This window comes from Papaver somniferum, chromosome 11 (genome assembly GCF_003573695.1).
Source record: "Papaver somniferum cultivar HN1 chromosome 11, ASM357369v1, whole genome shotgun sequence".
Taxonomy (NCBI): domain Eukaryota; kingdom Viridiplantae; phylum Streptophyta; class Magnoliopsida; order Ranunculales; family Papaveraceae; genus Papaver; species Papaver somniferum.
In genome coordinates this window covers 104,438,896-104,451,767 of record NC_039368.1, presented here as the reverse complement: position 1 = coordinate 104,451,767, position 12,872 = coordinate 104,438,896, and the positions used below count along the sequence as shown (strand labels likewise).

General features: G+C 39.0%; 1 pseudogene; it reads left to right on the top strand.

The window, feature by feature from the left end:
• The first annotated feature begins 3,773 nt into the window (after nt 1-3,773).
• Nucleotides 3,774-3,873, top strand: LOC113325549 (annotated as a pseudogene).
• Nucleotides 3,874-12,872: the final 8,999 nt, after the last annotated feature.

Sequence of the window (12,872 nt, the reverse complement as noted above, 5' to 3'; positions counted from 1 at the left end):
AAAATCCACACTGCAAAATCTTAGCAGCAGTCTTCTTAGCACTAAAATGACCCCCACATGCATGTTCATGACAAAAGGAGATAATACTAGACTGGTCACTCTCAGATACACATCTCCTAATAATCTGGTCCGGACAATACTTAAACAGATAAGGATCGTCCCAAAAGAAATGCTTAACCTCGGCTAAAAACCTAGAACGATCTTGCTTACCCCAATGTTGAGGGGTTCGACCAGTAACAAGATAATTCACTATATTTGCATACCAAGGTGATTGGGAAACAGAGAACAATTGTTCATCAGGAAAGCTATCCCTTATAGGAAGGGAATCACTAGGGGAACTAACAACTAGCCTAGACAAGTGGTCTGCTACTACATTTTCTGCACCTTCTTTTTGGGCCTTTTTGTCTTAATGTTGGGGAAAATTCCTGTAACAATAGGATCCATCTAATCAATCTAGGTTTGGTATCCTTCTTAGATAAAAGGTATTTCAAAGCATGATCTGTATAGATTATGATCTTAGAACCTAATAGGTAGGACCTAAACTTATCCAAGGCAAACACGATGGCTAAAAGTTCCTTCTCGGTAGTTGTGTAGTTCATTTGGGCATCATTCAGAGTTTTGCTAGCATAATAAATCACATGAAGTAATTTGTTTTCTCGTTGTCCTAAAACGACGCCTATAGCATAATCTGAAGAATCACACATAATCTCAAAGGGTAGGTTCCAGTTAGGTGCCTGGACTATCGGGAGTAGTGAGTAAAGTTTTAAGCTTCTCAAAAGCCTCTAAACAAGCATCATCAAAGACAAACTTAACATCTTTTGCAAGCAAATTGCAAAGAGGTCTAGAAATCAAGCTAAAATCCTTAATGAATCGACGGTAAAAACCTGCATGCCCTAGGAATGACCTAATATCTTTTACGGTTTTTGGGACCTGTAAAGTCTTAATAAGGTCAACTTTGGCTTTGTCTACCTCTATACCCTTTGAAGAGACGATGTGCCCTAACACAATTCCTGATTTAACCATGAAATGGCATTTTTCCCAATTAAGCACTAAATTTTTTTCCTTACACCTAGTCAACACTAATGTCAAATGATGCAAGCACTCATCGAAAGATGAACCAAACACTGAAAAATCATCCATAAAGACCTCTAAGAACCGTTCTACCATATCAGAAAATATGCTCATCATACACGCTGAAAGTTGCAGGGGCATTACATAGCCCGAAAGGCATGCGTCTATACGCAAAGGTACCAAAGGGACAGGTAAAAGTGGTTTTCTCTTGGTCTTCTGGGCAATAACGATCTGATTATAACCGGAGTAGCCATCTAAGAAGCAATAGTGACTATGTCCAGCTAATCGCTCTAGCATTTGGTCGATAAAAGGAAGGGGAAAGTGATCCTTCCTTGTGACCTTGTTCAATTTCCTATAGTCAATACACACACGCCATCCGTGGTCACTCGGGTTGGGATTAATTCATTATTATCATTCTGGACTACAGTGATACCTGATTTCTTGGGGACAACCTGAACAGGGCTGACCCACTTACTGTCTGAAATTGGGTAAATAATACCCGCATCTAACAACTTAAGCACCTCTTTTCGAACTACCTCTTTCATGTTAGGGTTCAGTCGACGTTGCATCTCCCTAGAAGGTTTGGAGTCTTCCTCTAAATGAATCTGATGCATACACACAGTAGGACTTATACCCTTAATGTCTGTATAGTCCACCCTAAAGCTTCCTTATTGTCTTGAAGTACATTTACTAGCCTACTTTCCTGATCACTATCCAAATCGGAAGCTACAATCACAGGTAAAGTCTCAGATGGGCCTAAAAACACATACTTTAGAGTATCGGGTAGTGGTTTAAGGACCAACTTTGGGGGCTCTTCTAAAGAAGGAATTAGGGTAGTCTCAGAAACTGGTAACGGTTCGAACCTAGCTTTCTATCTATCAGTGTCTAACACATGGGTAGAATCTAATAGAGCATTCACCTGTTCAATAGTGTTATCGTCGTCAAAATCTAAACCAAAATGGGATAGACAGCTTTCTAATGGGTTTTCAGACAAGATGTTTGGTAATGACTCCTGAACTAAGGATTCTATCATGTTCACCTCCTTAACATGTTTGTCATCTAGCTCATGAGGCTGCTTACTGACATTAAAAATGTTCATCTCCATAGTCATATTACCAAAATATAAACTCATCACACCATTTCGACAGTTAATGATCGCATTAGACGTAGCTAAAAATGGGCGACCTAAAATCACAGGTATCTGGTTCTCTGGGTCAGGGACAGGTTGGGTATCTAGGACCACGAAATCCACTGGATAAATAAACTTGTCGACCTCAATAAGAACATCCTCGATAACACCTCGAGGGATTTTAACAGACCTATCAGCTAACTGCAGTGTCATCTGAGTAGGTTTCATTTCACCAAGTCCTAGCTGTAAGTATACATGGAATGGCAGTAAGTTCACACTGGCTCCTAAGTCAAGTAAAGCTTTTTCTACCCGGAAGTTACCTATTGTGCAAGCAATGGTAGGAGAACCTGGGTCTTTGTACTTTGGAGTTGTGGTGTTCTGAATGATTGAACTTACGTGACTAGCTAAAAAGGCTTTCTTATGGACGCTAAGTTTTCGCTTTCGCGTACACATATCCTTAAGGAACTTGGCATAAGCAGGAATTTGCCTAATTGCATCTAATAAGGGAAGGTTTATGGTAACTTGCTTAAAAACCTCCACTATGTCATTAAAGTTCGATTCCTTCTTTGTTGGTACTAATAGCTGAGGAAATGGGGCTCTAGGCCTAAAATCAGACCTTTCAGGAACCGAATTCACATCATCAGAAACTTTATCAGTCTCTTCAGCTACTGGTCCTGAGAGGTGAGATCCTGAGGGGTGAACTACAGTATGTTCACTATCGGGCATGGTTACCTTATTGTCTACAACTCTACCACTTCTAAGGGTTCTAACAGCATTCAATTGATTCGATGGTTTTGCACCTAATTCATGAACTCCTCTAGGGTTGGGTTGTGTTTGACTAGGAAACTTACCTTTTTCTCTCAAAGAATCACTTATCAGACCAACCTGGGTTTTTAACTCGGAAATAGCCTGACTATTTTCTTGTCCTATCCTGTTACTAGCTTGTAGACTCTGTTCTACGGATAACTGAATTTTGCAGTTTGCTGAGTTAACAAGGCGAGAGATTCCTCTAAACTTAGGATTTTCTTATCTGACTGATTCTGAAACTGAGCTAGTCCTGAAGGATTCTTAGTATAGCCAAAACCTGGGGGAGCATTAGAATTACTAAACTGACCTTGACTTTGGCCCTTAGACCACGAAAGGTTCGGATGGTTTCTCCAACCAGGATTATAGGTTTCTGAATATGGGTCAATCTTTTGACGGTTATCAAATCTAGTGTTATTATAAAGAGCATTGGCCTGCTCTTCAATATTCTGGCCTTCCCAAAAAGGCTCCACTCTACCACTAGTCTGGCCCACTTCTAAGGCTTCTAACCTTTTTGCTATAGCAGCAATTTTGGCATCTGATTCATAGCCTCCTTCTACCCTATTAACGTTTCCTCTACTTAAAAGAATTGTTTTTGGGGTGCCCTACTATTTTCCCATTGCTGGGTTTTTTGGCGATTTCATTAAAAAATTCCATCGCCGCATCAACAGTTTGGTTTTCAAATCCACCAGTGCATAGAGACTCAACCATGGTCGTTGTGGAATAATCTAAACCCTCATAAAGGATCTGAACTAGCCTAACCTTTTCTAAACCATGATGAGGACACTGGGATAATAAATCATTGAACCTTTCCAAATACCTATATAAAGATTCTCCCTCTTGTTGTGAAAATGTGCATATTTGCGTCCTAATAGACGATGTTTTGTGCCTAGGGAAAAACTTATTGAAAAAGGCAGATGTAAGTTGTTCATATGTCTCAATTGACTCGGAGTCCAAACTATACAGCCACGACTTGGCCTTATCTTCAGGGAAAATGGGAATAACCTAAGTTTCAAAGCATCATCATCTAAGCCTCTAATTCTTAGAGTACTACAAATTTCCTCAAAATCCCTAACATGGTAATAAGGGTTTTCATTTTCTTTCCCTAAAAAGATTGGGAGCATCTGTAAGGTCCCAGGTTTCAGTTCATAGGGTGCCTCCGTTTCAGCTAACTTAATACACGAAGGACGAGTAGTCCTAGTTGGATTCAACAAAGCTTTCAAAGTTGCCATTTCTGGCGCTATCGGAGCAACATGGATTCTCTCCTCAGTCAAAGGACGTTCAAAAACAGACTCTTCAAAAGTCGGACTTTCTAGATTAAGGTAATCGAGACGCTTCGAACTACTAGGTTTCTCTTTAACAAATCTACCTAGTGCGTCTCTTTTACGTTCAGGCATACAATAGAATTTTCTAAATTGGAAGGGTAAGCAAACACAATCAAGGCCGACTCAACCAAATCAAACCTATTGATTTCTAGCAAACAAAAAGCATGATGGCTCCACTTAGATTGTTTCTAGACCAGCTTCTAATCCTTCGAACGGGAATTCGTTACAATTTAAGCAAACCCCTCTGGAATCAATCCGAGTTAACGTAAGTTGAATAGAGGCGAGGGAAGCTCGGTGGAGCTTTGATACCCAAGGCCTCACCGGTATTACAAGGCGGCGCAGTCACGCATTCAACTTACAGAAACCGTCAAGAACTTCGAAGTATGCTTAAAAGAGTAACCAATATTTTTCGAATGACTTTCCTGTTAAGCTCGTTACCCTATCGGTCTCGTTCTAGTCAAAATTTTAGGCTTAGGTTCGCGTAGGTTACGTGTTCCTAAAGCGGGCAAGAAGAGAACGGTGATGAAATCCGAACCCTTATCTTGTATGGCCAGGCCTTGCCCTTTACTAGAAAAATAAATGTCCGTATTCATCCTCAACATATATGCATACGAAGGAGTCCAGTAACTCGCTGACAGGGGATTCGCGAGTGTTTAGAATCTTACCTCCCGTTCCAGACGGGGGATGAATCGGTTGTAGTCGACTCGGGCCACTGACTCCGATGTCTAGTGTACGAACCCAAGGTGCAGAGACAATATCGTAATTGTCCTCCTTCTCTGCAAACAGTTTATATTTAAAGTACCCTTCCGTAGGGTAATAAAAAAAATAATGTCCCAAAGTCCAAAAGTCCAAAAAAAATAAAGAAAAATTACAAAAATAATAAACCCTAATACAGTTTTTTTTTTAAAAAAATAAACAAACCCTAAACTAAAATTGTCTTTTCTTTTCTGTTCTTTTTGCTTTAATCTTTAGCTCCAAGTCTTTATGAAATCACCAAACTCCTTGGCTCAATTTTCTTTATGATCCAGAACCTGTAGACACAAGATAAATACCCAAAAACATAAAAAAGGACAAAATTAAAAAAAAAAATCTAAAACCCTAAAAACAAGTCGCGTCGGCGGCGCCAAAAATTGATGTGATTTGTAGATAGTGGTAAAAGTGGTTCGATTCTCGACTTGTGAAGGATTAATTAGACTTAAATTCAATATAAATAGAAAACTCACTAAAATTATACAAACTAATATCAATAAAAGTTGATATCAATATTAAAAGAACACTGAGGCTAAGATTCCACTATTTTCCAAGTTCAAGGATTTAATCCAATCTTTATATTCATGCAATTTTCTTGTTCAATTTGATTCTTACTATTGCAACAAGTAGATTTTCAAAAGCAATAATTGTAAATACCAAGCATGAAGCATCAAGAGTCTATAAACTAAGCATACTCCATCAAAATAGATCACAATCACTCAAATAAAAATCATATTCAATAATAGTTCAAGGCAAATAATCATAATAATAATTGCAATAAATTAAATAAATAGATTGTACCACTTTTTGTTGGAAAAATAGCTTCCTCTATCGCCTCAGCAATGGGGTTTAGCTCCTCATATCAAAAACATTCAAAATAATATCATGGCTCAAAAGGTGGTTTTATTGAAGAGAATATATAAAACAGCAGATTGCAACGGTGTATGGATGTTACAGAAGTCACCGTTACAGTTGGTGTTGCAATACTGAAGATATACGTTACTAATCAACTGTTATAGGATCGGAAATTTAAGACCCTAGAATACGACTGTGCTGCACAGCTTAATGTTCTTCAGCTGTTAAACAACGACATTGTTCTGCGACTGTTTCTCGTGCGTCAATGTTCTTCGCGTTCTTCCTCTTCAGCAGCAGCAGCAGCAGAAACAGAGTTTGGTAAAGCTCTGATTTCTTCTTCTCTGGCTCTCCTTAGGTCCCCAAACTCTCGACACCCCTTCTATATGACCCAAAAAATCTATTTATATCAAAAATACCGATTAAATCTCTCCCAAATCTTCCAAAATCTCTTTCCTTCTCTTCACGGCAAAGTTGCGGCAATTTCTTGTTTTAGAATTTCTACGCGTTTATGAGCTTTCCTTTTTATTCTAAACTCTTCCTTAGATAGATACAAATCTTTGGGAAGGTTTACAGCACTTTAATCTCTCTAAAATTCCCTAAACCAGGTCACACACGTGTCTTTCCATATTTTCTGTTGTGATAAAAATCCGTCAATTGAGCCCAGTCTAATCGATTTCAATACCCATATCAGATTCCTAGACCCATAAGGAGTCTATCCTATGAAAATCAGAGGTTTAATCGACCTCAAACTCCTTCAAATCAAGAACCCTAAATCTGCCAGAACTGTATCTACTTTCCCGCCTTTTGAATTTCAAATGTTGAAGATGGTTGCCCCTTATCCAGGGTAGGGGTGCGATTAGCAGCTGCATGGAAATGGGATTCCCCTTAGTAATTAGGTTACCCCTTATCCAAAGTGAGAGTCCGAATAGCAAATGTCCTCCGGGTGCTTTCCGACAACTTTTCGAGCCAATTTTTTTCAAAAAAATTTATTGGCCAAAAATACCTACAAATAAATAAAACACCATAATAAGTACAAAAATGAGCCCTAACAATATATAGAATCGAGACAAATCGGACACAAAAATGTGTCTATCAAGAATTCATGGAACGGAGTAATGAGATAAAATGGTCATCTATTACTAATCCATGGAATCCAGCTGAGGATCAGCCATGAAACGGAGTAATGAGATAAAAAGATTATCTATTACTAATCCGTGGAAACCAGCTGAGGATCAGCCATGGAACCGAGTAATGAGATATAATAGATTACTTTCTAGGAATTCAGTTGATGAATGACACGGTAGAATTAATCTATTTGCAGAATCGAGATATGAGATAATTTAAACATCATACTCGTTCTGAGGGGGTGTATAGTAAGGGAACAACGAGCAGTGTGACGTCCTTAAGGCGTTAAGATCTCTAACAAACATTATGTCTAGGAACCAACCATTCATCAAGAGACTTTATACATGGTATCTCTACATAGTCAGGGAACAACGAGGAGCGTGGCATCCTGAAGGCCTTAAGCTGTCTAACAAACATTATGTCTAGGGGCCTCCCAAACATTTTGATTCTATGTACAGGTGATGATGGAATGTGTGAAGCATCGAACGCTCAGCTGAGAGGCCTTTTGAGAAACATATTCATCATAGATCTGAGAGGAATGTTCGCTCAGTCAGAGATCGTGAAATGGTTCACGGATCATAAAATATGAATCCTCACATACATTCCTGAAGTCGGGTAAGAAACATGCAATATCTTGATTTTACGATTTTGACCGTTGTTGAAAATACACCATCAACATTAAGTCCCTTGCTTAGTGAGGGACATTCATTTTCCGCAGTAAGCACTGGATGGTGATTTTCCAGTAAACGAGATAAGTAGTTGAACTTAGTCGTACAAAGGCATTTCAGAATCCCCGATTTTCTCCAACGATGTCATGTACGAGAAAATGCCCAGATAAGGACTCTGACAGTATGATAGAGTGTCATCTCGTGAGCACGGAGAGATGAAGAACTGGTTTGGACGATCAGACGTCCAGTTTTGGTCGGGTTAGCGTTTACGGGACCGAGCCCAAAAAATGAAATCCTTGTTTTAGGAACAGACGTTCGTTCGTTAGTTTAAGAAACAAAAATGATCCCTAGCATAAGAGAGATTTATTTTTTTTAAGTAGACCTGCGTCTACTGATAAAAATTTTGTCTATGAGCTTTCTCAAAAACCAAAATTTTATTTTTTAAATATGTGAGGTTTCACAAAATGGAATAAACTCTCGTTTCAAAGGTGGACGGTCGTACGAGAGAAAAGTTTTTTTTTTGTATAGACGTGCGTCTATTAGTAATAAAAAAAATTCTATGAGCTTTCATGAAAAATTTATTCTCGATATGTGAGCTTTCATAAGTTTTTGAAAATATACTCTTATTTCAAAGACGTATGCTCGTGCGAGGGAGCAAAAATATATATACATATTATTTTTTTTTCAAATTTACGTGAGTTTCACGTTAAAATATATTTTTGTAGAATCAATGTTTTGATTTTGAACAATTGTTGAAAGTGGACAATTATACATGGTGAAATAATGTCTGTATGTGAGTTTTCACAATTATAGAATGGACGTCTGTCCAATTTTTGAAAAATCAGTGAATGTTAACACAGTAAAAATTTACGTGGGTTGTTCACGGTTTTTATGAAAATAAATTTATGAATTTTGAATAATGGACTGTGCCCATCTTTGCAGGTTTGAAGAAACATGCAAGTTCTTGCAACTTTTGTTCTAAGTTCACTACTGTTAGTGAAATTGTAAAATGGTAAGAGTTGGAGTGTTACCATTTTTGTTGTGTGTTTGTTATTGGTATATCTATGACTCCATGTCTTTCGCCTCATATAATGGTGACTTCTAGTTACAACCGCCCTTTTGGCTCTTCCGGGGAACACTCCATAAATATCAAGTCAAAGATGAAGACTTCTGCAGATGCTCATGCTAAGGTGAATCAACCTTTCAGAGATGCTGGAAAGATGATACATGGTGTGTCTCTTGATCATATGAGAGTGTTTCATGCTAAGATACATGCTTTCTTGGTCTTAGAAGATGCGGAGGGAAAGCAGAGACATGATGAAATATCACAGAAGAAAATAGTTGAATATGAGAAGCTCATATCTCATCAGCAGAAGCACCACCGACTTTCAAGTGAGACTATCGGCTGAAGATGAAATTCGGTCTTGCGTTGATGGTGTAGCTCCTGATTCAGATATGGATGAATGAAAAACTTCATTGGAAATGTTGTAGAATCTTCATACGATGTCTGTTTCTGATGATCTACCCCAAATTTTTGATGCCCAAAAAATTTCCTAGATTTTTCAAAGAATCTTTTTGAGTTTTGAGCACGTTTAGTGATCGAAATCAACGAAACAGTAACTTCCAGGAAGTCTTCAGAAACTTCAGCTGTCATGTAATTTGATGTTTCGGCCACATCTTTTTTCCCGTTCATCCAATTATTGTGAATTTTGGATATGTTGTGAAGGACATACATGTGAATATAATGGTTTATTACCCATCCGTAGATTCTTCACTAGTTTCTCCCAGATCGCTTCTTTGTGCAGGAAAGTGTAAAATCGTCTCAGACGAGCGTGTTGTAAAACACTTATGTTGTGTGTCTAGACCATTTGCTTGTGTCTAGAACGCTTGATTAAGGATTTCAATTCCACTGATTAATTTGCAATCTGAACCCCATGGTTGATACATGAGCCTGGTGCTTGTAGTACCATTTTCTGTTTCTGTCAATCGTAGAAACATCACTTCTGCAACCCTGGTCACGGGACCAAAGATGAGGTTACTCTCAAGAGGGGATGATGTAATGACCATGGTTGTATGTCTCAGTTATAGTATTCATTTTATGATGAATGATTAGCATAGGCGAGCTTGGTTCCAGTCACGACTCTTGGACTGTGAAACTGATCGCCATGATCAGTGGATCGTCAGTCCCCAGTATTTAGTTAAATTTTCTTTTCTTTTTTCCTTCTTTCGACAAGACCTAGATAGAGGACCTGGGTAGAAAAAACATGATGTAAAGACCTAGGTGGTCGAAGTTGGAGGTACCTTGATGAAAAAATTAGTGGAAAGACCTGGTGGACATCGATCGACTGTGAAGGTAATGAATCCCGTCTAAGAATTGCTGCTTGCATGTTTTATGCTCTGGAAGCTGTAGGAACCTCATATAACGTCAAAATTCGGTGCTTGACCCCAAAATTTGAAGCTAAGAGATTGAGGAATAATATGCCAAAAGAATCATTCAGTTTGGAGATGTCTAGGGAAGTCAATGACGCATGCACATTCATAACTTGTAATCCCGTGCAAATTTTCAGATTTCATAAACATGAGTGTGGAAGCCATATCTTTGTGCTCGTATGTCCGATTGACGTGCCCTTTTGGTGTGTTGTATAAGAGACATAGACAAACATATCTTTTTGAGGAATCATTGTCCCATTCCTCACCATTGTTATATTTTTGTAAAATCGGGGCATGAAGTGTGTTGTATCTCATTTGTAGAGGTGATGAGAATACCTTGTAGAAAACCCGCCAGTCGTGCAAGCTTTGGGAAGACTTTCATGTGAACATGTTATCATGTCTATACATATTGATATGAATCATTTGTTCTTGGATAAGTCTGCTCCATGTGTAACACTTCAGAGAATGCTTAGTTGATGAAGCCCTGTCATGAGGATGTTGCTCCTGAGACCGTTGTTGATGCTGAGACCATGGACGGAGTTCTTCAAGTCATCCTTGTTGGTGTCGATACTATGGTCGGAGTTTCTCCAGAGACCAAAAAGTATAGAACCATGATTATCGACATAGACTTTGCTCCTCCATCCAGTGATCCTTTTACATTCACAAACTAGTTGGTGGGTTAAGCATCCCTAAGATGAAGGTGTACTGAGAGTTCAACTCGGATTCTCCTGAACAGTATGAATTTACTATGAACTGGCTTCGTCAATGAGTCGACGTTGTTGCAGTAGATAACAGCAGCAGTTTTCATTCTGGATGTGATTGGTGAATAGAGAAAGTTCCTCAGTCGTGCAAGGGCTTATGATGTAGAGAGGTCCCATTGATGAAGTTTCATGGAATCACATCAGGTTGCAATAACTTGTTATGTGGATAACATTTATTGAAATAGATTTGAATCGATTTCTCCAATAAGATCAAATCCCCAGTGTATATTGAAGAAGTTTGTGTCATCCATGGATGAATGACGTTGCATCTGCTTCAGAAGTCTTTTCATAGGATAATGAAGACTTATAGATTGTAGTTCAGTTACACTTTGATCGTGCTGGTGTTGAATCAGTGTGTAATCATCGAGATATTTGTGTTTAAGCTAGAGGCGTCATTATCGAAGGTGTACTCTTTGATTGGGAGTACAGTTTGAAATATTCTTAGATGCTTGAGCGTTGAATCCTCACACTCCTTAAGCGTCGAATGTTTTAGGCTTGACTGTCTCGATATCGAGTATCTTTTGTTGATTCAGCATTCCTTTTGTTGCGGTACTGAGATTCAACACTTGTGCATACTTTCTGATTTTGTGGAACATATGGACACTCCTGCGAGGCTATGGAGAAAAGATCAAAGTGTTCTTTGCCAAGCTTGGACATCATCTCAGTAATGAATGTCTCAGTAAGATGATCGATTCAGATAGGTGTCAGATTCAACCACTTGGTAAAATATTAATGTGGTGAAGCTACCCATTCATAACGTCTTGAAACAGTAGAGTTGCTAGAAGAATTGAGTCCTCATGCTAGGATAGCATGTGAGGAAATAAATGACATAGACATGGGAGGAATGAGACTTGCCTGAGTGTGGAACCTCTTGATGAATGTCTATGCATCTTTTGCAGGTTCTTGTTTCAACCTCGTCGAAGTTCGAAATTCCTCCAAGTGGTCTGATGTGGAACGTCCGCCAAATTTTCTGGATCATAACTTTATTCATTGGAGAGATGTGCAACCAAAGACGCTTTGTCAGTATCCATCTTTTCTGCCTGGATCCATGCTCGTTCGAGGATCGTGTCATATCTTGGATCTTCCTGGTTATGTGAAACTTGGTTTTTGTCCAGGTTGAACCTATTTTCACTTTGAGAGTGATATAGTTGTAAGCATCTCTGAGCGTTCCGTCGTGGTCTCTGATTGAGATGGGAGCATGAGTACTTCTTGTCAAGTGATGCTTGTGGATCTGATGGTTTTCATTGGAATATTGTTGATGGCGGTGCCAGCATCGATCAAAATTATTCCAAATTCGTTTCTTCTGAGATTGACTGTGGTAAGCAGTCCCCAGCCGTACATCTCTTTGTCTGTGGCTAGAGGCTCAGGAAGTATTTCCGGAATGGACTTGCTCACACGATGTGATTCAGTGTTGTGAACATGTCTCTCCTTTGTGCCTTTAGCAGATAGAGTAATTCACATATATGTTCGACCAAGGATTGAATTTACTTTTTGATAGTTTATTCAGAGAGAGCGAAGGTCTTGATTGGGAGAGGGATATATGAACACCTTCAGTCCCCAGTTGAAGCTATTATGGCTCAACCTTCTCTTAGAAGATGCGCTTCAAAATATTGCAGTCACTTGTTGGATGATTGATGAACCTATGAAGGTGACAGTACCTGGGATTATTCATTTCTTCTTCAGTTGGCTCTCTCCTGATGAACGACAAATTGATTGCACCATCTTGAACCCAAACTTCCATTAACTGGATCACTCCTTCATGATAAGAGGGAAGTTTGAGTCTGCATGATCATTTCCCCATTTGTTGATGCCGGGTCGAGGTTTGTGCATTTCAGGATCGGTTATCTTTTCTTTGCGCCTTCGGAGGAGCCTGAGATGTTGGAGAAGCGTTATGATGCTGTGTCTCGGCTTTCCTTTCATTCCTTGCAGAAACAACGTTTGTTGAAGATTGAAT